This window comes from Esox lucius, chromosome 13 (assembly GCF_011004845.1).
Source record: "Esox lucius isolate fEsoLuc1 chromosome 13, fEsoLuc1.pri, whole genome shotgun sequence".
Lineage (NCBI taxonomy): Eukaryota > Metazoa > Chordata > Actinopteri > Esociformes > Esocidae > Esox > Esox lucius.
Genome location: NC_047581.1, coordinates 24,116,286 through 24,142,132, shown reverse-complemented (window position 1 = coordinate 24,142,132; position 25,847 = coordinate 24,116,286). Strand labels below are relative to the sequence as shown.

The 25,847-nt window shown below is 41.3% G+C and overlaps 1 long non-coding RNA gene across 1 annotated transcript; it reads left to right on the top strand.

Annotated features, from left to right (window-relative positions):
- Positions 1–21,764: 21,764 nt before the first annotated feature.
- Positions 21,765–22,684, top strand: LOC109616485. The gene is made up of 3 exons (XR_002197618.1): positions 21,765–21,806; positions 22,143–22,437; positions 22,546–22,684. It is a non-coding gene; the product is annotated as an uncharacterized LOC109616485 (long non-coding RNA).
- Positions 22,685–25,847: the final 3,163 nt, after the last annotated feature.

Here is a 25,847-nt window from a genome sequence, read left to right as displayed (position 1 = left end):
CCTGCTATCTTATGTCCTACAAGCAGTTAAAGTGTAAAACGGGATTAGAAAATAGAAAACTAGGTTGGAGGAAAAAGGACTGAATTAGAACAGGACCCTTGAGAAGGAGATCAAAAAGAGAGGAGGAGGGAAGCAGGGAGGGAGGGAGGAGAAAGAGGGAGAGACAGAGGAAAAGAGACCTGAAATACAGACAAGAATGACGCTAAGACACATGTGGAAAGACAGGAACGGGAGACAGTGGAAGGAAAGAGTGAGGGAAGGAGATAAAGCCAGGAGGAGAGCAGGTTACTACCATGTGAGTGAATATTAGCCTTGGGACTGGATTTCCAAGAGTGGTGTGTGTGTGTGTGTGTGTGTGTGTGTGTGTGTGCGTTAGTGGCAGTTTTCACATGTGTAGCTAAGTGTGTGTGTGTTTGGTGTGTGTGTGTGTGTGTGTGTGTGTATGTGTGCGTTAGTGGCAGTTTCCACATGTGTAGCTAAGTGTGTGTGTGTTTGGCGTGTGTGTGTGTGTGTGTGTGTGTGTGTGCGTTAGTGGCAGTTTCCACATGTGTAGCTAAGTGTGTGTGTGTTTGGCGTGTGTGCACCTGCACTATGTAGACGGATCCTACCCACATTTAACTGGAAGCGTAGAGCCATTAGCCATTAGACCCATTAAGTGGAAGTCAAAGACAAGGTCAGACTGTGATCCAGCCTCAACAGCAGAGGAGGAAAGGTTCCTGTTCTTAACTAAGTATGGGGGAGCGTTACATCTAGTCCATGAACAGGAGATGAAAGGGACATATTTTTATCAATGACCTTAGTTCCACTGTAAGTTCATATTTGGATTCAAACCCATCGTGTAGATTTTCCCTATTGCTTTTAGCATGACTGATTTTTGTGAAAATCTAAAATAGTTTTGTACATTCAGCTTATTAAATAATTCTGGAAAACACTGCAGATAGAGCAGCATTCAACATTATGACTAGCCAGGCCAGTTGTTTACAAGAACAAGATTTGACAGAAATTTTTTGGGTGGGGAGAGACAGAGGGAGGGGGCTGGATATGAATTGAGGCTGGCATAGAGAGCATTATAAATGATGTGTATTATTTGTTTCAACTATAGTATGCCTATCATTAAACTGAATTACACAATACAGTAATCTGTATTTACAAGTCAGATACGTATGAAGAAACAGATATAGTCACCTCCAAAATGATTGGTACCATTGATAAAGATGGGCTACACAGGTATATTTATGAGTATATTAATTTTCCAATCACTTAACAAAACAACAAAATGTATGATGCAACACAATATATCGAAGTGTGTCAAACAAAATTACCAATTTCGGTAATGTATTTACCAAATAAAATCACATTTATTTATAAAGCCCTTTTTACAACAGCAGTTGTCACAAAGTGCTTTTACAAAAACACCCAGCCTTAAACTCCAAGGAACAAACAACAGTAGTGTTGAATTTCCCTAAGAAGGCCGAAAATCTAGGAAGAAACCTAGAGAGGACCCAGGCTCAGATGGGTGACCAGTCCTCTTATGGCTGCGCCGGGTGAAATATTAAGAGTCCAATTGGAATAATTAATAAATGCATGTGGGCTAAATCCAGAGTCTATTTACATTTATACTAGGTCAGAAGCATGACCAGATGGACAAGGACAGGGACAACACGGGGAGGGAGGAGGTGTCAGCACAGTGGCAGCTGAAATCGTCAGGTATTGTCTTGATCTGCAACACAACCAGGAGGATTTTGGTCAGGGACAGCAACGGGCCCCCAAACCAGGTACTCCGCAGGTGTGGACCAGGACCTCATGTCCTCCTAAGTTTAAAACGGGAGGAGACCGGAAAAATTCAGAAAATGCATTCCTCATATCAACAATGATTTATAGTGGGGAAGGAGAACTTAGTGGGGAAGGAGAACTGACCCTACTCCCCCAGCACAATAGTATAGCAGTGTAAGACCTTGGGACTGAGACAGGGGGTGTCCGGCGATACTGTGGCCCTACCTGGGGGAGGCCCCAGACAGGGCCCAACAGGCAGGAAATCAATCCACCCACATTGCCAAGCATCAACCAAAGGGACACCCACCAACCACAACCACCCTGAATGAGGGCCAAGTATTGCCAGCAGAGTACAGCCCAATTGCACAAGTGCGCAACAGAGAGACAACAACAAGCCAGTGACTCTTCCCTCGAAAGGCATTGGAGGGAGGGCATCCCAGTGGCGATGAGAGCCCACCTGGTAAGACAGCAAGGGTGGACAGTATCAAGCCTTCTGGTCACCTTCACGCCCCTGGGCCAGGCTACACCTAATCATAAACCATGCTGTAGAGATGAGTTTTTAGTAGACACTTGAGAGTTTGCATTTCTAACCTTAATTGGCAGATCATTCCACAGTAGTGGAGCTCTATGAGAAAAGGCCCTGCCTCCGGCTGTTTGTTTAGAGATTCTAGGTACAATTAAAAGGCCTGCATCTTGCAATTGTAGGTTACGATCATTTCAGCGAGGTAAGTAGGAGCAAGTCCATGTATTGATTTATAGGCTAACAATAGTTTTTTATTTGTGCAATGTATCGAAGATGAAAATAAGCAACTCTTGAGACACATTTTATATGTTCATCAAAGGAGAGGTCAGGGTCAAGGGTAACGCCAAGGTTTCTTATAGTTTTTTGGGATACCACCATGCAGCTGTCGAGGTTCACAATGAGATCTGCCTACAAAGCTCTTTGTTTCTTGGGTCCTAAAACAAGCATTTCTGTTTTTCTTGAGTTTAAGAGCAAGAAGTTCTCTGTCATCCACTTCCTAATATCTGAAACGCATGCTTCCAAAGTAGCTAATTTTGGGGCTTCTCCATGCTTCATTGAAATATATAACTGTGTGTCATTAGCATAACAGTGAAGATTTACATTGTGATTCCGGATTACATTACCCGGAAGCAGCATATATAGTGAGAACAATAATGGGCCCAGAACCGAGCCTTGAGGAACACCAAAACACACCTTTGACTTGTCAGAGGATATGCCATCCACACTAACAAACTGATATCTTTCAGATAAATAAAATGTAAACCAGGCTAGAACATGTCCACGTAGCCCAATATGGGTTTTTAGTCTCTCTAAGAGAAGGGAGTGATCAATAGTGTTAAAAGCAGCACTAAGATCAAGAAGCCACAGGATGGATGTAGAACCTTTGTCTCAGGCCATTAGAAGGTAATTTGTTACCTTCACGAGTGCAGTCTCAGTACAATGATGGGATCTGAAACCGGACTGGAGCATTTCATAAATGTTATTTTTCTTCAAGAAGGCATTCAGTTGTTGGGAAACACATTTTTCTGAATTATTTTAGATGAACGGGAGGTTTGATATTGGCCTATAATTTTTTAATATGTCGGGATCCAGATTAGATTTTTTGGGAGCAATTTATTATGTTCAACATTGGCTGACCTAGCACAGGAAATAGCTCCTTAAGTAATTTTGTTGGAATCGGGTCTAGCTGACAATTTGTGGGTTTAGAACTCATTACAAATTTTGTAAATGTGTCGAGCGATACTGTATCAAAAAATTCAAGTGTCCCCATTGACACCTGGTCAGGGAGGTTCAGGGATGTTATCCTTTTGCAAGGATAACGGTCTCAACCATTTCCAAACCATATGGCATGTGATACCAGGGCCTCCGGTCTGTAACCAACATAACCCTGCACAGCTTCTACCCACAAGGCCATTAAACAAGACTGACAATTTATTAAAAAATGGCTATTCCACCCCCCTTTTTACACTATCCATTAACAATTTACTACTATTACTTTAGTAAATATTTCTAGTGTAGTAAGTACCTCAGCACACACATACACAAACCTTGTGGTACTATTTTATATGACTTCATTATTTCCTTTTGATTCACATCTTTCTGCATTTTTGGAAAGTCTACACTGAATGTGATCACAACAATTTAATTTCAATGTTGTTAAGGGAACATGTTATTGATGTTGCTGACTCTGAATGTAGTCTATATGGTAAGAGAAATTGTAAAACAGAGGTGGGCAGTAATTTTCAGTGGGTGGCCCACAGTTAACATTTCTTTGCACACTGTGGGCCACATTCCTCATAGTACCTATTGGAACAATTTATTATGTATATATATATATATATATATATATATATATATTTGTTGATTTGTTGAATTTAATCAAGGAAAAGGTCTGTTTACATATGTAGCTTGATCTTAAGAGCAGAAGCATCCCATGAAGATACGCTTTAACCCTTGGAAAGGGTATCTTCATAGATAGAAGCAAAAGACAGCGGCACATTTTTGAAATGTTCGACAAGCAATCCAGCAGGCCGTAAATTGATTAATTTTGAAGGAATGTAAACAGAGGAAATCAATCTGATGTAATTTTCGAAAACCATGCAGGGTGCGAAGTAGTGTCACATTCTTGGAACAAGAGGAGGCTACTGCTTTATTACTGCAAGTAATTCAGAGGACTTTCTATTACAATTATGATATTTTTGCTGCAGGAAATTCTATACCTGAATATTTGTGATTTTCTCATTCAGAGGGATCTGGCCCACGAGCCATATTTTACACAGGTCTGCAGTAACACATGGTTCAGGTTTCCAGCAAATCCAACAGTCTTCACAAAATTTAGCCATGGTTAGCTACAAATCTAAGGACTTAATCAGGGCTTGTGAGCATGGTAATTGTTTTGTGGTGTGAATCACCCCCATCTAGTATAGGGTTAGATCAGTTTTTCCTAGCCACTGAAATTCAACACTGTTGTTGTTTGCTTTTTGGGGTTTCAGTCGTTTTGTAAAAGCTTGCTAAATAAATACATTTGATTAATTGATTTATTAATAAACATCAAACCTAGTGCCAAGTTGATTTCAGGGAATTTTCATTATACTTATTTACATACTAAAATGTGTTGTTGATTTTTATGTCTTCATTTTTAGCTAGCGGTGAGAGAACTTAGGAGAGATGTAATCGTTTTTCCAAAGAATGGATTATTAACAGAAATAAGAAAAATATATAATCCTTGAAGAATTTCACGACGATACCTTTCACAAGGATAAAAGATATAGACCTCTGTTTTAAAACAGTGAACTTCAGGAAATAGAGTGCAATTTAGGACAGGCTATGAAGGGTGGAGTGAGGAATCCAGTCACTAACCTAGAGGTCACGGAGCTGAATCTGCCACGTAATGAGATCTGAGGCTAGGTGATTAATGCGACTAAACCTATCAGACATCCACATGCTCCACAGTGCTCCAACTCTGCCCACTTGCTGGTTCTATCTCAACCCCAGCATGATAAATGATAAATGCACTTCAGCTAAAGTACTGGTAATTTGATGAATCACCCAGACGTGCACAGATGCACGCACGTCCGCAATATGGGATACAGATACACTTACAGAATCAAGCATGCGCACGCAAACACACACACACACACACACACACATAAACAAACAATAGCAGAGTGCCTTTGACAGCTGAGTTTGGTTGACGTTAGTGTTGGAGTGATGAGGAGAGCAGTGGGAGCAGATAGGCATTGAGCTCGACACTGATATATGGACCAGAGATATGGGGAGGTAAAATGTATCCTAGAGCTGCTGCGGAAACATCGACACCCAAACAGCCTACAGCTTGAAGTTAATGACAGATGTAGGATCTGATTAACCTATCCCTAAAACTAACCATAGCCATTTAGAAGTTGATTGAACCACATCTGACCCTAAATCTAATGTTAGGCCAACGTCTACCATGGGCGTGGCAGTAGGAGCCACTGGTTGTGGTTGCCAGGGGGTGAATGACATTTTTTGTAACATAGGTTATGGGGAATGATAGACTGGGTCGTTTAAATCTTGAATTCTGATTGGCTGAAAGTTGTGGTCAGTGATGGGAAGTTCGACTCACTTTACTGCTGATCCGGATTTTCTTGAATCGTTCAGTAAAAAGAACAAATCTTTTGACTCATTTCGTTAATTTGTCTAGCACTCCCTCAAACAACCAGGCTACACTTGTTAAAAAGGTGGGTGTAGGAAAGATCCGTATCATTACAACTTTTAAAATGTACTAATACTACTATTTTAATCTAATACATGATAATAGACCAAATACCTCTTTTGGTCTATTAGGCTGATAGTAAACGAGAAACTATGGGATCCAAAAGATTAAAAGACTTACGTTATCTTCTCCTTAGTCATTGCCGTTCCTTCCAGTGATCGCGGGATGAATAGGACCATGAGAAAAAGTTAATTAATAAATCTGATACGTTTAATCGAGTTCTGACAGTTACGGTATTACCAATAGGTATGTACATAGCATAATCACTTGACAGCTGAATAACTGCCTCCTGTCCTAATATTTATTGTAGCTATCGTTTCTTACTTTGGAACATTAAGGATGATAATATGAGATACTTGGAGATCAGAAAGATTCATCGTTATCAGGTGTTCCAAAGTACCTACAGATCTATTTTCTTCATCGTTCCATCTGGTGAACAACATTTGAAGATCCGTGGATCATCGTTCATTTCGTTCATCGTTCCTTCCAGTGAACGAGATTCAGAGATCAATATGAGCCATGGATCATCACTCATCGTTCCTTCCAGGGAACGAGATTCGAAGATCATTGGATCACCGTTCATCGTTCCTTTCCCAGTGAACGAGGTTCAAAGATCCGAAAGAGCCATGGATCACCGTTTATCTCGTTCATCGTTCCTTGCGGTGAACGAGATTTGAAGATCTGATGATCCTACTGAGTCGAATTATGAATCATGATTGGTGCCCCAAGACCAATGCCTACACCACCCCATCATCTACCACATTCATTATTTTAGCCCTACCATGTGTCCAATAGGCTCTGTGCACAAGCGTATGGACGAACTTCCGCTTTAGCCAGATGTCGGCATATCATTTTCCAGTTTACTTAAGGCGATCACCCGCGTCGCCCAAAATTTCAGTTTTTAGTAGATGTCTCCAAGACCTGCCTAAAATAAGCATTAGTGAAGTCCATCGAATTGTTGATGCCTGGTCCCCTGCTCCAACAAGCAAGCGGAAACAAGGGATTCAAACTCTACGTATCGAGTTATTCTGCACAAATATGAGGGTAAGTCGTTTACTGAGGTGTGCCGGCCGGCTATAGGCTAAGCTAGTTAGCGACGTGTTTCTTTTTAGTAGTATTAGGCAGGACAATAGAACGCATAAAAATTCTCCCTAGCCTCAAAAACTGCAAAAGAACGCTGGCTGAGCTGGAACGCTAGTGTGTCCCCATAGCAAGTGAATTGAAACAAACCTTCGTTCAGCCTCTTCTAACCTGAATGAAGCTTAAAATTCCATAGTCTCAAAAAAGCACCAAAACAGGTCTCCTCTTTTATTTAACTACTGTAACCTAATTTCACAACGAAACAGAAAAATAACAACTGGCATAGGAAGTAAACATCTGGTCCTATATGGTATTAATTGCGCTTAAACCTGCGTTACGTGGAAGTATATAAAAAGCGTAAGCCATATTTTATTAAAAAGAGGACATTCTCCTGATTAAAATGATGCCCCACTTGTACCTTGATACTTAAATGAGTCATGTACATTATACTTCTTTTTTTTTTTCGTACAACAGCATCACTCATCTTGTGAGTTTAGGTGTTTACTAATGCGGATGAGTATTAGTAAGTAAACCGGAAACTGCAATAACGACTTCTAGACAAAAGCGGAAGTTCCTATTATCTGTTGTCTATTATCTGTTATAAACATGTCTTTATTATGCTATTATCTTGGTCTATTTTTCTTTGGAACGAAAAACTAACAGCGTATTCCGTGGTGGGGTAGAACTCCACTGCCAGTCGTTCAAATGAAGGAAACAACCGCTCAATTGAACGATAAAATGTTTAGATTCATTGGAGATCCAAAAAACTAACATACGGTAAGTGCTCGTTTACAAAACACAAACAACAAAGGTTAGCTACAGTCTCATACAGTTTCAGAGCATTATCATTACCTAAAGCTAGCTCAAATAAACAAACAATTAGAAAGAGATCAAAACTAATTTAAGAAACAAACCAGATCTTAATATTACAACAAATGCTAACCTTGTGCCTCATCGGGGGGGTGCTAATACATTAAACGATTCACTCTGTGTGCTTTCCTTTTACAGTTTTTTCACTACTGTTGAGCGCGGTAGGAATTCCAGAGTCCTTTTCAAAATAAAAGTCCCTCTAATCAAAACAGGAAATAAGACAATGTATGCTTAAAAAGATAAAAAGACATAATAAAGGTACAAACCAAGACTGTTCAATATGGCTGCGATGTGATGTGACCTCATCCCCATGTGGTCTCTTATAAACCTGGTGCTTACAATCCTGAATCCTACTAGCTGTGGTTTATGAGAAAATATACCATGACTATGACATCACTTCACTTTTTACTGCTTAATTGCTGGTTACTCTTTTATAAGAACAATCACAGAAGAGCTCTTAGCTGAGATTTATTAACACATATAAAACACCCTCTTGTGCCTTACTGCTTAAATATAGGGGGCAGTGGATATAGCGTTCAGTACCAGAAGCAGTATCAGTGTGAGCTAGAGAAGGGTATTTACTGATCACAGGATTAGGATCACCACGAGCAGAGGACGACAGCAGGGGCGTCAGCGAATGATTAGACTTCCACTAAGCCAATTGAGGATCGGGACCATGGCCAGACAGACAGAGAGAGAGGGAGAAAGAGAGAGAGGAACAGATGGAGGTGATAGAGGGACAGAGGGAGTGGGATAGGATAGAGGTGTGGAGATAGAAAAGCAGAGGGAGAGAGACAAGGGATAGGATAGAGAAGACAGAGAGAGGAAGAGGAGGGATGAATAGAGAAGACAGAGAGTGGGAGAGGAGGGACAGAATAGAGAAGACAGAGAGTGGGAGAGGAGGGACAGAATAGAGAAGACAGAGAGAGTGAGAGGAGGGACAGAATAGAGAAGGCAGAGAGAGTGAGAGGAGGGACAGAATAGAGAGGAGGGACAGAATAGAGAAGACAGAGAGAGTGAGAGGAGGGACAGAATAGAGAAGACAGAGAGAGTGAGAGAAGGGACAGAATAGAGAAGACAGAGAGTGGGAGAGGAGGGACAGAATAGAGAAGACAGAGAGAGTGAGAGGAGGGACAGAATAGAGAAGACAGAGAGAGTGAGAGGAGGGACAGAATAGAGAAGGCAGAGAGAGTGAGAGGAGGGATAGAATAGAGAAGGCAGAGAGAGCGAGAGAAGGGATAGAATAGAGAAGGCAGAGAGAGTGAGAGAAGGGATAGAATAGAGAAGGCAGAGAGAGTGAGAGAAGGGATAGAATAGAGAAGGCAGAGAGAGTGAGAGAAGGGATAAAATAGAGAAGGCAGAGAGAGTGAGAGAAGGGATAGAATAGAGAAGGCAGAGAGAGTGAGAGAAGGGATAGAATAGAGAAGGCAGAGAGAGTGAGAGAAGGGATAGAATAGAGAAGGCAGAGAGTGCGAGAGAAGGGATAGAATAGAGAAGGCAGAGAGAGCGAGAGAAGGGATAGAATAGGGAAGGCAGAGAGAGCGAGAGAAGGGATAGAATAGAGAAGGCAGAGAGAGCAAGAGAAGGGATGGAATAGAGAAGGCAGAGAGAGCGAGAGAAGGGATAGAATAGAGAAGGCAGAGAGAGTGAGAGAAGCGATAGAATAGAGAAGGCAGAGAGAGTGAGAGAAGGGATAGAATAGAGAAGGCAGAGAGAGTGAGAGAAGGGATAGAATAGAGAAGGGAGGCGGGGGGGGAAACGTATAAAATACATGTCAGATAAGTGCAGAATATGTGCTTCTAAATGGTTGGAAGTGCATTCTAGAATGCACATTAAAACCTGTTAAAAAGAACATTTGGATTTCTCTTTGACAGAGAAAATCCTACAATTACCATCAAATAAAATGTCTGAAATTTGAATCAGTTACACAAAAAACAGGCACAAATAATTCGAAAATCATTACAGAGTAACTTGGGACAGTCCAGACTTCCAAAAATGATGAGAAGCCTACTCTGGTTTAGTCCTAAACATGTAAATATGTGGTGACATATCGTGCCAAGATCAAAAGAAAGATTATTGATACCCAGTCTGGAAGTCGTAACAAAGCCGTTTCCAAGCAATTCATCACTCCACTGTCCAATGGATCATCTACAAATGGAGGTTATCAACCTACTGTAGACCAGACAGAGCTTACTGAAAGATGCTCACGGAAGTCTCTAAGAAACCCAGGGTAACATCAAGGGATCTACAAGCTGGTCCTGAGGAGAATGTGAAGCAAAATGCTGAAGTTGAACTGAACATGGATCCAAATACTCAAAAAAGGTAATGATCTAAATACTCAAAAAGAAGAAATGGAAGGTCATGGAATGGCCAGGTCAAATCCCAGATCTCAATCCTATCAAAATGTTGTGGGTGGACTTGAAGCAGACGGAGGATGCACGAAAGCCCTTGAACATGACAGTGGTATAGCAGTAATGTAAAGAAGAGTGGGCAAAATAAATCCTCCTTGTTGATGAAAAATACTGATTGACAGTTACAAGAAATGGCTACAGTACATTGAATTATTTAAGTTAGATAATGATCAATAATGATCTTGTTCTCCATATATCAGTTTTTGCTAATGTATTTACTGAATAGTTTATCACTCAGAGGTTTGTATTCACGCAACAACCAATTGTAACCAATGACTATGGAAAACTGAGTTGCCTTTTGACTTCCTGAACATCCGTCTAGGAAAGAGAGGGTGGAGTGTATAAACACTTGCTACAGAGGAAAAAACAGGTGGAACGTAGTTAGCTAGTAATGACTGTGTCCAGAGACCTGGACAAATGTAGGATTTTACCTTGAAACTAGAATGACCTGTCTAGACTACACTGACAGTGTTAATGTTGTGGAGAATTCGATGCCTACATTACCATCATTTGAAGAAACAGTGAAGCATGGAATCTTCAGGTTATTGCTTTTTTTTTATCTGTCGATTAACTCCCAGCAAGCAGGAAAGCTATTCTAAATGAAACCAAACAAACTAAAATGTGGGGGGGAATGTAATGGACTTTTGCATTGTTGGGGAATGATTTTAGTCAAAGTTGACAACATTTATCATAACTTCTGCTCACACATACAAAGAAGAGTTTGCATATTTGTGAGTGTATGTGTGTCAACAGCCCTTTTATGAGTAAGATTTACCATCTTTCAGACTGTAAAGAGAGTGTTAAATCTAATCTATTCATTCACTCCCATCCTCTCGGAAAGGAAGACCTGATACTCTATCATCTAGTTATTGGCATAATCGAGAATCAATGGTTGACAATCTCCAAAAGCTTGTCTTGAATTTGAAAGGCGGAAAGTCTGGTCTCAGTCTGGTCTCGCTGCGGAATCAATCATAGCAAATTGAGCCTCAAGTAAACAAGGATAGAGGGATTGACCAAAGCAAAAATAAAGCCAAGAAACATATTGCCGTCAGAGTCAATCCTTTTGTCTTGTTTTCCAAAAAAACGTCAGACAGACTTTGCCATTTGAAAAGGTTAGTGCTGTCTGCAGGGCAGTGCCACCCAAATGATGCACTCACATAACTTACCAACACACAGGCTCACACAACTCAAAGCCTCACACACACACATTCCTTACCAACACACAGGCTCACACAACTCAAAGCCTGCTTGGTCAAATGCACTCTCACACACTCACAAACACACACACACATAAACATGCTACAGCTGGGAGATGGACAAAACTCCATGTTAATGTAAATTGTCTGAACTGAGGCGATAATGATGAGTAGAACATTTATAACAGCGTATAACATAATTGTCCCCGCCCAATTTCCTTGATCCACTAGACTTTCAACTACTAAAACCAATCTGATTCTTGCAGCCATGGACCGTCTCATTAACAATCACCCAAATCAACAAACTTATTTCATCAAATTGATCTCACAATCCGACATTTCTACAAGGGGATTGACTTGGATTTGTGCAGAGTTTAGAGGTTGGTTGTATGGGTTCAACACGCCCACAGAAAGTGTGCGTGTGGGTGGACGTGGTGGCAGGGCCCTATGGGTCCGGTGTGTTTCCGTTAAAACCACACAGTACTCTCCTCCACAGGAAAACTCCCTGCATTGTTCCCTAATGTCTGGTGATTACACTGACCTTCTCTTCAACTGGACTGGGACCGGGTGTGTGTGAGTGTGTGTGGGTGTTGAGTAGTGTGTCTGTGAGGGTGTGTGTAAGAGATGAATGCCAACATTCTCCATAGTTATTTTTTTTCTCCAACAGCATATGTGAAAAATATTTATTAGAGTGTTAAAATAACTCTGCTGCTTTCAGGGCCCATGTACTGCAGCAGCATTTGGGTTTGAATGTTGGCCCCACTGCTCTTTCAGCAAAAAACTCTTTAGTTTATTTTTTACCTACTTTCCTGTAAAAATAAAATAAAAATTCTCTCTCTCTCTCTCTCTCTCTCTCTCTCCCACTGTATTTATACAGTGGAGAGAACAAGTATTTGATACACTGCCGATTTTGCAGGTTTTCCTACTTACAAAGCATGTAGAGGTCTGTAATTTTTATCATAGTTGCCCTTCAACTGTGAGAGATGGAATCTAATCTAATCCAGAATATCACATTGTATAATTATTAAGTAATTAATTTGCATTTTATTGCATGACATAAGTATTTGATCACCTACCAACCAGTAAGAACTCCGTTTCTCACAGACCTGTTAGTTTTTCTTTAAGAAGCCCTCCTGTTCTCCACTCATTACCTGTATTAACTGCACCTGTTTGAACTCGTAACCTGTATAAAAGACACCTGTCCACAATCAAACAAATTCCAACCTCTCCACAATAGCCTAGACCAGAGAGCTGAGTAAGGACATCTGGGATAAAATTGTAGACCTGCACAAGGCTGGGATGGGCTACAACACAATAGGCAAGCAGCTTGGTGAGAAGGCAACAACTGTTGGCGCAATTATTAGAAAATGGAACAAGTTCAAAGATGACGGTCAATCTCCCTCGGTCTGGGGCTCCATGCAAGATCTCACCTCGTGGGGCATCAATGATCATGAGGAAGGTGAGGGATCAGCCCAGAACTACACGGCAGGACCTGGTCAATGACCTGAAGAGAGCTGGGACCACAGTCTCAAAGAAAACCATTAGTAACACACTATGCCGTCATGGATTAAAATCCTGCAGCGCACGCAAGGTCCCCCCTTCTGAAGCCAGCGCATGTCCAAGGCCCGTCTGAAGTTTGCCCACTGACCATCTGGATGATCCAGAGGAGGAATGGGAGAAGGTCATGTGGTCTGATGAGACAAAAATTTAGCTTTTTGGTCTAAACTCCACTCGCTGTGTTTGGAGGAAGAAGGATGAGTACAACCCAAAGAACACCATCCCAACTGTGAAGCATGTAGGTGCAAAGGGGACAGGACTGTGAAGCATGCAAAGGGGACAGGACGACTGCACCGTATTGAGGGGAGGATGGATGGGGCCATGTATCGCGAGATCTTGGCCAACAACCTCCTTCCCTCAGTAAGAGCATTGAAGATGGGTCATGGCTGGGCAACGACCCGAAACACACAGCCAGGGCAAATAAAGAGTGGCTCCATAAGAAGCATCTTAAGGTCCTGGAATGGCCTAGCAAGTCTCCAGAACTGAACCCAATAGAAAATCTTTGGAGGGAGCTGAAAGTCTGTATTGCCCAGCGACAGCCCCGAAACCTGAAGGATCTGGAGAAGTTCTGTATGGAGGAGTGGGCCAAAATCCCTGCTGCAGTGTGTGCAAACCTGGTCAAGAACTACAGGAAACGTGTGATCTCTGTAATCGCAAACCAAGGTTTCTGTACCAAGTATTAAGTTCTGCTTTTTCTGATGTATGCAACTACTTATGTCATGCAATAAAATGCAAATGAATTACTTAAAAATCATACAATGTGATTTTCTGGATTTTTGTTTTAGATTCCGTCACTCACAGTTGAAGAGTACCTATGATAAAAATGACTGACTTCTACATGCTTTGTAAGTGAGAAAACCTGCAAAATCGGCAGTGTATCAAATACTTGTTCTCCCCACTGTAACTAATCAGAAAAAAGGCAAGCAAGTGTGTGAAGCTAGTGTGAAGCGTCTTGTAAAATAATAATTTTGATACACAAATAAGAATGAACCACTGACGCTCCAGTTTCCTTATCAGGGCACAGTTCATAAAAAAAAAAAAGAAATGCACTTTGAGCCAATCAGAAAGGACTATTAAACAATACTGTGTAATAGTCCTTTCTGAGTGTAATTTACATGTGTTTTAGATGTTATGTAGTGAAGGAACTGAGGACAGCCAAGTAATAACATGAAAGTGAAGATGATAAGAGGGAGGAAGAGGGAGGGAGATAGGGAGAGAGAGGTAAAGAGAGACAAACAGAGGGAGAGAAAGGGAGCAAGAGGGAGAGAGAGAGACAGGAGAGGAGATAATAGTCCTAGGAGAGCACTCGCAGAGAGGAGATGAACCTATTGAGGTGTTAAGAGTAGGGGTTGGAGAGGAAAATAAATGACAGAGATGGGCTCACAAATGAAAGAGAAAATGTTCTTTTCAGATGGTTGCAACAGTAGCCGCAGATTCTTATGATGTGTCCGTCATTAGAGGATCTGGACAGTCTGTGTTTATGGGAACAGTGGACAGACTCTCAGACAGTCCTCAGTGGGGTGGTAAAACCCTGCTATACCTGGCTGTAAATATAAGAACGCTGAGGAGAGCAGAGAGACACACAGATTCATGTAATAAAGTATTTCACAGCAAGAATCTAATCGATACATGAGCCAAATCAAACGGAGCTACAAATAAGGAGGGGACTGAGAGACGCAGCAACGAGAGAGGGAGGCAGAGAGAGACGAAGAGAAGATGAGGGAAAATTGAGTCGATGAGAACTCACAATGGCAGACGAGCGGAGAGAAATGCAAGCTGCAGAAGGGAACAAGAGATAACTGTAACAGAAGCAGAGAGGTCAGCGTGGTAAGCTTAATGAGCTCCAGGTAGACGCCTCTTTGAAGCATTAGGAACCATGTGAATCTGCAAGGCACTGTGACCTGTTTGATGAGTCTACACATAGTCATCTGCAATTACTATATTTATTAAAGGGGAGATGAGTGTACCATGCCCTGAAAGATTGGCCTTGACATCCCCCCATTCCTGTATGTGTTGTCATTAATGAGCCTCACATCGATAATCCTGTCAGTTTTTCAATGTTGCGTGGTATCAACTCTGAGGATTTGACAGCTCCTACGTACAGTAAGTCAAAAATGAAATCTTTGAACTCAAAATTGATTCTAAGTAATGAAGACATGCGTGAAAGAGTAGAGGAGAGAGGAGAGGGGGCGAAAAAAGACAGACTGAGAGAGTGAGAAAGTCTAAAAGAAAAGGATCACACTCTTCATTGGGATGTGCTGACTGGCAGAAAGAGGCTGCCAGGGGAGGAAGGGGGAGAACGGAAGAGGGAGGAGAGAGACTGTTGTATGACAAGTGGTCTCTACAGCTTTCGGCACTGCTTTGCCCCATGCGTAAAACAGCCATGTCATGGAGACAGGACCAGGGAAAGAAAAAAAGGAGAAATAGAGAGAGAGAGTGAGAGAGAAGAGAGAAAGAAAGAAAAGACTATTATAAATGTTTCATTAAGTTTCCAGGCACCAAGCCACATCAAAGCTTCTTGGTGAGGGAGAGAGGAGCAGAGTGGGGGAGAGGAGCAGAGTGGGGGAGAGGAGGAGGAAGAGCTAGGCACAGGATGTTCTAATTAACTTCACAGTCATCTGCACCTCCCACCCACTCCATTCTTCCATTCTGTCTGGTTCTGCCCTGCCCCTGCCCACTGTCTTTCTGCCTGTCTCGTTCTGCCCCTGCCCACTGTCTTTCTGCCTGTCTCGTTCTGACCCTGCCCACTGTCTTTCTGCCTTTCTGGTTCTGCCCCTGCCCACTGTCTTTCTGCCTGTCTCGATCTGACCCTGCCCACTGTCTTTCTGCCTTTCTGGTTCTGCCCCTGCCCACTGTCTTTCTGCCTGTCTCGTTCTGCCCCTGCCCACTGTCTTTCTGCCCGTCTGGTTCTTCCCCTGCCCAATGTGTTTCTGTCTGTCTGGTTCTGCCCCTGCCCACTGATTGTCTGTGTTGTTTACATCTACAGTATCAGTACAGTGCTTCATGGACAGAAATTGACTGTACCCAGATAAATCATTCCTCTGCCTCACAGCACATAATGTGGGGTTGGGTCGGGGGCGGAGGCAGAGAGAGAGCCCTGAGGTGTGACCACGACCCAGGAAGAAAATAAACAAAGTCCCGCCCTTTTCTTTCTCTTTCCAGTCTCCTTACTCGCCTCTCCTCCCCTTTCTCCGCTGCTCCTTCCTCATGTCTGATCCCCAGTCGGCTGTGGGAGTCAACAGAAAGCTGAGTGCTCTCTGCACATTAGACACATGCCATACGGCGCCTGTCACCCTAATTCACTTTCTACTACATTGTTGTGTCGACAGAGAAGAGTGCCGATGTAAATAAGCTTGGCTTTATGATAGTGTGTGCGTATTTGTGCATGCGCGCCTGTCTGAGAGTGTGGAAGACAATATTTTTCTGTATGTATGAGATACTGAGACAGCAAGCGAGGGAATGAAACGGAGAGGAACAGAGAAGCGGTGGTGTTTTTCCTCAGTGATACCATGATGATTAACAGTAAACATTAGTCAGTATTACACTGCTCACAGACTGAATCTCTGTAACACAAGGAATATAACGGCACTGGGACGCAGTATCACATCAGGTTATGAACATATATCACAACCATGAACTGGGATTTTAATGTTCATGGTAATCTAACCTATCTCATGTCTCTAGGAAGAACTATAGAAGCAAGGTTTGCGATGTTTACTCGTTAATAAAACATGCTGCGTTTTTGGGCTCTGAAGTGGGGTGAAAGCTGGAGGAATATGATCATGAGGCATTTATTTACAGTTATAGTCTTTAGTCAATGTGTATAAATAATACATTCAAAAGTTAAACAACAATGGAGTAGAGATAGACTTACAGCATGTATAAGAGAGTGGACTTTGGGTTGGGAGAGCCACACCATTCCATGTTGTTACTGTGGTTTCTGTAACACTAATAGCATTATGTGGTGAGTTGTCTCAAACCCTTCCCTATTCCTTATATAGACTTAGTGCACAACATGAAGGCTCAGGTCAAAGGTTGGGTCCTATGTGGGGACTGGGAGTGAAATATAATGTTGGACGCGCAGAGTTCTTATGGAACTATGGAGATAATTATTAGGGATAATGTTGGATGCACAGTCTTCTTAACTATGGAGATAATTATTGGGGCCATCTTTACTGTAAGTCTGAGATGATGTTGCTTTGCCGGCTTCATCCATATATCTGGAAAAACAACACATGCATTCATGCACTCTCTAATCAGATCAGCTCTGCTTTTCAATTCAATGATTAAATTTTTGTTTTGGTTCTTCAAATGTCATGTCAGAAGTCATGTGTTTAAAGGAATATTTTTCCCCAAAAATATATTTTCATGTTTTGTTAATCCACTCTTGATGCAGCCCAAGTGTGCATGTCAGCAGTAAAATGTTCAACATAGTACATTTCAGTACAGAAATAAACCAAAACTTTTTCCCTCTCCTGAAAGTGTTCTATCTTGACATCTTGACTGCTGAAAGGTACAATGCTTTGGGATTGCTTTATCATTGGACTATGAAACAAAATGTTAAAAGGTAAAATATCCCTTTAAGGCCAGTAAAATAATTAGATACAGCTGAGTTGTTTTACATACAATATTAACAATGAATGTTTCAAAAAGTAATTGTGGACAACTGCTAGCATGGCAACATTCTAAACTGAATAATGTTAAAGGTTTTTTGGGGGAATAATTGTTTATTGATTTCAAGGAGCAGAGTGAATCAACATGAATAATGTGACAGTTGAAGTGAATGCAACTTTATATACAGTATCCCACTGCCTCAGTACAAAACCCCACTGAGGATTGTATTAGCAGTTTCTCTGATAGATATGGACCTTTCCGAACACACACTCTCCTTGCTACATGTTGCTCGTTCAAAGCTCCGCATAGACCTTTTTATCTGACAGATTAGCTTCTTCCTTTAGAGCCTGTGTGGATGCTGCTGTACCCACAAGATGTCGGATATCTATTTCTTCCCTGCATATCTAACAGTTCAGCCCACAGCCCTGTGGTAAGACTTTCACTGAACCCATGCAAAGGAACAACTTGATTATCTTGATGCAGGAAACTGTCCAAGAAACAACCCTATAGTTGACTATAACAGGGGAGTTGGTGTACTTTTGAAAACTGCTGTACTTTAAAGTACATGTCATGCAATTTAATTTGATTTTAGTCTACATCTAGACTGTTTAATCTAGACTGTTTACTACAACAGCAAGTTTGTTAGGTACATCGCACTGATCACAAAATTGATCGCTTCTAGCTCACTTCTTGGTGGTCACATGGCCATGAATCGCTATTAACTGATTACACGATTTGTCACATTATGGTTTTGAATGTTCTATTGAGACCTTCCAACTGAGCATTCTACTCAATATATCCTCAATGAGAGGTTGAAAGTAAATTACTAAGGCTTGAAAACATGATACCATCACTGAAAATTGTAAATAAGAAGTAACTACTATCTGTAACCATTTTGATATGACCAATTGGATTTTAGATGCAGTTTTACATTAACTAGCTAGTTAAAAAGTGAGGCGAGTCTACTAGCCAATGTTAGCATTACTTGCTATTCTTGACTGTCTATTCTAGCTAATGATAATTTTGCCATCTGTCAAAGTACTCTTGATAATATAATGATAGAAACATTGTTTTGTATATATATATATATATATATATATATATATATATATATATATATATATATATATATATATATATGTTTTTGTTTTATCTGGTCATCAATATGGCATCTATAGAATGTTATTAACCAGTTATGTTAGAGACCAAGTGATGGAAGAGCCATCCATGAACATAAAGCTGGCAGACATCTTTCCTGGATCGTTAGAATTGGCAAAACAAGTGACTACTTCCAGAGTGATATGCTAGTTGGTTTTAGAATCTCAGAAACGGATGCCTTCTTGGGCTTTTCATACACAGCAGTGTCAAGAGTTTAACAAAAAAATTCAGAAAAACAAAAACAGCATCCAGTCAGTGGCAATTCTGTTGGTGAAAACAACTCATTGATGAGAGAAGTCATAGGAGAATGGCAAGAATTGTGCAAGGTAACAGGTAGATAATGATGCAGTAGAACATTGTCTTGCAGAATGGGCATTTCAGAACACACATCAGCTAGAAACAAGATGTGGCTCCAGCATTTCACAAACATTGGCCAGTCCATTGAATTACAGTTTAGTTTACTGCATTGACCCATGCTGTCCTTAGACGTCAACCCAATAGAGCATCTTTGGGCCGAAATGAAACAAGCTGCTGACAGTCATCCAGTCTGAGGCAACTGTGCAATTCCAGCGTCAACATTTACCAGCCTACCTGTGGATCATTTCCGGCACCTTGTAGAATCCATGCCCCAAAGAATTGAGACTGTTCTGGAGGCAAAGGGGTCTGAACCGGTGCTAGATGAATGTACTAAACATACTGGTCACCGAGTGAAGATCTACTGCCTAGTATGTGTCATCATTGATAAACCGACCATGACAGTGAACTTTTAAACTCAGTCACCAGAGGAAAACGGACATCCCTTCAGGCGTCTGGCTTCCCTCAATGTCTGGTTTCTCCTGTCCTTTCCTCTAAACAGAAGAGGCTTTCACTGACGCTATCGGCCGCTCATTCATCCCCTTGGTAAGTGTTCAGTTAGGAGGAGAAATAAAACCAGACACACTTCCAAACTAGCACACATCCAGATGCAGTCGTCTGAGAAATTGAATTTAAAACAGAAGCTTAATTAGTTTTATTGACTGTTGCAGTGCAATAAATCATGTGTTGATGACAATAGATTAGCCTACTGTGTATGTTGAGTGCGTGCGTGTGTGTGTGTGTGTGTGTGTGCGTGTGTCTGTGTGATTAGACTAGATGGATAATGATGCCAGACACAAAGATCAGATCAGTGGAAAGCCATCCTGCCAAATAAGCATTTTAAACAATGTAATTATGGGGATTGCAATGGTTGAGAATATGTAATCTCAAAGCTATTAATATGCCTGATTGTGGCCATTTACTACATCATGGCAAAGCACTATTGTAGATGGCCGTTACTGTCAGCAGGCTATCAGGCTGTGTGCTATTTTGTATTCTGTTAAGCCCCCAAATTCTCAGCGGTACCAAATATAATGCTGTTATACAAGGCATGGCAATAAAAATATTTTATATCAGATTTGAAATTCAATCAAAATGGAGAACAAGAGAAAATGCAGTTTGATCATAGATATCCCCTCTCGGCACAAGAGATTTCTCTTGTGCATCTCTACCAATCCCTTCTTCAGAACACTCAACCCAAACACATTCCTGCACTAATCTCTCCTTTTCATCAGTCTGTTCCTGATACATCTCCCTTCATAACCAATTTCACTTTCCACCTTTTCATATTTACCACCTTGTCTTGATCTTCTCCATCCCTCCCTCCCTGGTCTATTCCCACCCCCTCACTGTCATCAGATATGTGAGGCTGCCGAAGTAAATCCTGTCTGACTTCAAACGCCTCCCTACCTTTTCTTCTCGTCCCTGTCTCGTGGCATAGCTTCTGATAGCAACCCTCTCCCATCCTCTCTCGATCTCTCGCCTTCTCTTTCACAGTGTCCTATGAATTTGATGTTTTGCTCGGGGCTATCATGCCTGCATTCGTGTCAGAATTTGTGAAAAAGCAAATGCAAATGTCAGTACTCTTTATTGCATTAACCAAATTCATGTTTTACACTAAATTGTTAAGATGAGTGTATAAAAGGGTAATATTATAGTAAACAGAGTTATCATCTCATGAATACCAGAGTAGAACATAAATGTATAAAAGCATGATTGTATGGAAGGGAAATACAACTTATGATCCGGGTGAAACCATTCATGTGTCAACAGATGACAGTAATTATGGCGCGTATGAAAACACTGTGAAAAATATAAATATAATGTTTTTCTGGAGTGAAAACTGTACTGTCTTGCATTGCCAGAGGCATACACAGTCTGTCGCAAAGCACAGGCGTTTCTTGAGTCCTTATTTCTGTTTGTGCATATACAAAGTCTCAGATACACTAGAAAGGAGCCACAGTGATGCAACCAAACGAAACCTTTTAACAGTGGGTACAAGTTCGGTTAATGCGTTTCTCAGGGGGCAGAAACCGACTACTGTCTTGCTGTTGTCTGCTATCAGACGGTCTCTCTCAATCTCTCTCTCTCTCTTATACTAGCTTATATGTAGGCAGGTGCATGCAGGGGAAGAGGCAGGGGACAGAGGAAGTGGGGGAGAGAAAAAAGGGAGGGAAGGGGCAGGGGAAGAGGCCATGTTTCCCTAATCACCTCCATGTCCACCCAGACACTTCAAAGAGAAGTAGCAATCATGTGATCCGAGACATCTGGCAGGGAGGAGAGCGCCGTAGCCTGCAGCTGGTGACACATTCAGCCACTCACAGCAGTAGGGAACAAGGCATGATGAGAGAGGGTTGAAGAAAGAAGGAAAAAGAGAGAGATGAAGTGGGGGGGAGAGGAGAGTGGGATGCACAGGGAGGGAGGAAGAGAGAAGAATGAAGAGTGAGAGAGATAAAAAGAGTGGAAAGAAGATAGTTATGAAGAGAGAGGAAGGAAGAGGGAGAAAGAAGATGAAGGTGAGTATACTCTGACATTGAGCTACCATACAGTCAGGTAAAAAAGTGAATACACAAATATGTATTATTATTATTCCATTTTTTTGTACATATGGATATAGTTAATATTCAATTCAGCAAAATGTACAGATAAATTCATGATAAATAAGCAGAAATGCAATGTCATTTTGTTGATATAGTATAAATACACCCATAGCTTCAATAGCTGGTGATGCCTATATTTGACTGAAATAACATATTAGCCATTTCTTGTAAATGACTATAAGTCTCTTTCATTTTCTTGGATGTTTTTTGCCTCTCCTTTACATTACTGCTTCAAATATGTCATGTCCAAAGGCTGTCTTTCATGTTCCCACACAGCATTTCAACTTTCACTCTGCCATTCCATAACTCTCCATTTCTTCTTTTTGAGCCATTGTGTTGTAGCTTTGCTTGTGTGTTTTCAATCATTGTATTGTTGCGAGATCCATTTTTGGTTCAGCTTCAGATTTTTGACAGATGGCCTCACATTCTCCTGAAGAATTCTCTGGTACAATATGGCATTCCTGGTTGACTGAGTGATGACATTTGGCCTGGCCTTGAGGCAACCACGCAGCCCAAAACCATAATGCCACTGCCTCCATGCTTTAAGGTTGGTATGAGGTTATTCTGGTAAAATACAGATAAATTTTTGTCGAACATGGCAGGTGTTGAAGTGTATGTTTAGTTTACAACAGAGCATCTGTTTATCCGTACACAGGAAGTCACGTTCAGTCAAAGCGCGACAGTAATCAGCCAATGGGCTTACAGTACTGTGATGGGTATTCCAGGTCGGGATGTCTATGAAGTAGAGGTATGACCGGAAGTTTCTTTGGGACTGAGTGAGATGACATTGAGTCTGGAACATCTTGAACAATGGACTATCAAATGTTGTAATAAATGAATACTCCCTTGATGACTGGGTACGCGATCATTATTTCAACCACTATACAAAACGGCTGATTTCTAATACAGGCAAACAATTTCACCATTGACTCATCTGTCCAGGGCATATTGCTCCAGTAGTTCTAATCTTTACCCAGGTGTTGCCTAACAAACGTTAGTTGTATCTTGAAATTATTTTCTGATATTCTTTCTTCCCCTCCATGTAGGCCATGTTAGTGCTGTATCGATCATATCCATTTCTTTCTGACAGTTGACTCATGCACTTTGACACTGATTGGACTGTAGATCCATTGATGTTACCCTGTGGTTTTTGTTGAAGTCTACAAGCATCTTTTAGTAGACTTTTTTCAATTTGTAAATAATCTAGTGGACAGTGGAATGATGTGCTTCAAATTGCTTGGAAATGGCTTGGTAACCCCTCCCAGACACAAGGGCATCAATTGTCTACTTTTTCCGAGGGCCTGGGATAGGTCTTTTGATCTTGGCATGATGTGTAACCACACACCCTTATGGTTGACCAATCTAGACCAAGTTTGTAATCTTTGTGGAAGGCTGGACCCTCCCAAGTTACTAATTATTTGCACCTGTTTTGGTGCACCTAATTCTACTTTTAGTCTTTTCATTTGATGGTAATGATACGATATACTAGGTTTACCCTCATGAGAAAATTGCATTTCTGCAATTCCATTTTAATTGCATAAATTGTTCCACAGTAAAATGTGTTGGTTTGATTTGTTAAATTGTGTTACCTTTATCAATGAATGTGGTCGGAATTTAGCTCATATATATAATATATGTGCTCAAATAGGTGAAAAAACACAATTTTCCAATTTGCGCACTTCATCATAACTGTATAATAAGGATGCACACATTTAACACACGTGTATAGAAGGTATTTGCATTCTGATTGTTAGTTTAGGGTTCCTCTATGTGACAAGAGGAAGACATGAATAAAGCATTAGGGAGTCCCTGGCTGGACCCTCTCATCTATGTCATTCAGTGCCAATACCAGGCCTCTGGCAGCTATTCAATCATCTTTCAATCAGGCATGTATTGTCTGTGTCACTGTAGGCACCATACATGATAGCAGGGCCTGAGTTTCTCTGGTCCATTGCCTCCATTGCAAAGTTTTCCATCAGTCCCCTACTATGGGATTAGATGGTAACCAACCTCAGCTCTGTCCTGTACGATTATTCTCTGTGAGAACCAAAGTTTCACATCAAACCAAATGTTTTTGCATTTACGTTTCATATCAAACTATATATTTTCCCCTACATTCACTTACTTGGTTTCATATTAAACCATATGTTTACTTAGTTAGGTTACATGGTAAGGAAATTCCAGGGTTCTAATCAGAAGTCCATTAAAAAATGGAACAATAGTATGTAAAAAACTTACCTGAAATGCATAATAAATTGGGATTCTCTGAGATTGAGGAAGTGTTGACATGCAGCGTTCGGTAAGGAGATGGATCTGAATGCTGCTCACATGGTCTCTAGCATCCCACAGGCCTGATTGTCTCTTTATATTCAACATGATGGAATATGCTAATCATATCACCAATGAAAGATAAAATGACACATTCGTTGTGTGAATACAGAAAAATCGCTTGGATAAAATAAATCAGAAAACCCTTTAAATAACAATTCCTATGGTTAAGACTATGATGTGGAATAATGAAAATATATTTATTACATATGCATGTAGCCTTAATGTGGTGCCCCCATTTCTTGGTTTAAAATGTTTTTTTCTGTGTAAAGATAAGAGTGAATACGGTCTTTCTTATTATCAAGACAAAACAAAAATTACCATAAAATGTTTTATATATCCAATCTCATATTCAGTTGAACCTGATTCGGTTGTATTAACTTAAGCCGTGAATTCAGGTTGCTCCGTGCATACATGTTTGTGTTTGTGTATGTTATGAGGCTGTGTTTTTGTGTGAGTGTGTGTGTGTGTTGGTGTGTGTTTTAATGTGTGGGTGGGTGTCTGTGTTGGGCTGACAGTCTCCATTCCTGAGGGTTCCTCTCTCTTTATGCCTTTGACAGACACGTCTGCTTTATTTCCCACCCTCCTCTACGCGTGATACAAACTCAGGATTGGTCCCAACAAGCAAACAGGGAACGCTTGTTATCTTCCTTCCAGAGAGCAAATATTTTACACTGCCAGGCTCTCATGTCTGACGATCTGGACGGCATATGAGAGAATGTCTTGTCAAGAAAATGTAAGTAAACAATCTGCATCTCCTGAATCAAAAGAAGCCTGGCCTGCCGGCCAACATGCTGACAACGCTGCACTGGTCTGCAGCTTCAGCATATGTGAAGCACCCCCTTCCCCGTTCCCTGGTCTCCCCATCTCCCCTGCTAGCCTCAGGCTGTCCTGGGAGCGGGGGCGGGTAGAGGGTGTTGGCGGCGGCCCACTACTGTGTGAACACAACAAACAAACAACCTAAATCTTTTAATTGGGGGCCGCGTGTTTGGAATCTGTGTTATTCGGCTTAGTGACATGCTCACACAAAGTGTTCGTCTTTTTCAACTTCATTCCAGGAGCGGACGGCTCGAAACAGGCCTCGGAGTAGCCACGTTGCTGCCTTAATGTTGGAGCAGTTCATTCTGAGCCAATGCTAGTTCAAAGCTATTACTGGGTTACACTGGGTCAGGACACAGTGACATTCAGCGTGAGGTGGGTGTCAGAATGACTGAGACAGTAAGGTAGATGAAGGTTTCAAATTCACTTGAGGTTAGCTGGGATATACAATTAAGTCTGGCCAAAGCCATTTAGGAGAAAAAATATATATATATTACAATACTGGAAATTCTGTAATACTTGCATAGATCAGCACAGGCAGCTCAAATATCTGGTTCAGCTACTCTAGTCTATGGTTAAATGAGTGTTTGTGCGTGTGCGACGACGTGGATGTGGCTGGATGTGTGTGTATGCGCGTGAGAGAAAGTGGATGGCAAGAAAAAGAGCGGCGAGAGAGAGAGAGAGAGAGAGAGAGAGAGAGAGCATGTGGGCAATTGCATGTCATGTGAGAAGGAAAAGGCTCAGCAAGGATAAATACAGTCCTCCTCTGACACACTGTTAAAACGATGTTCTGCCCAGAGTGAGAATGGA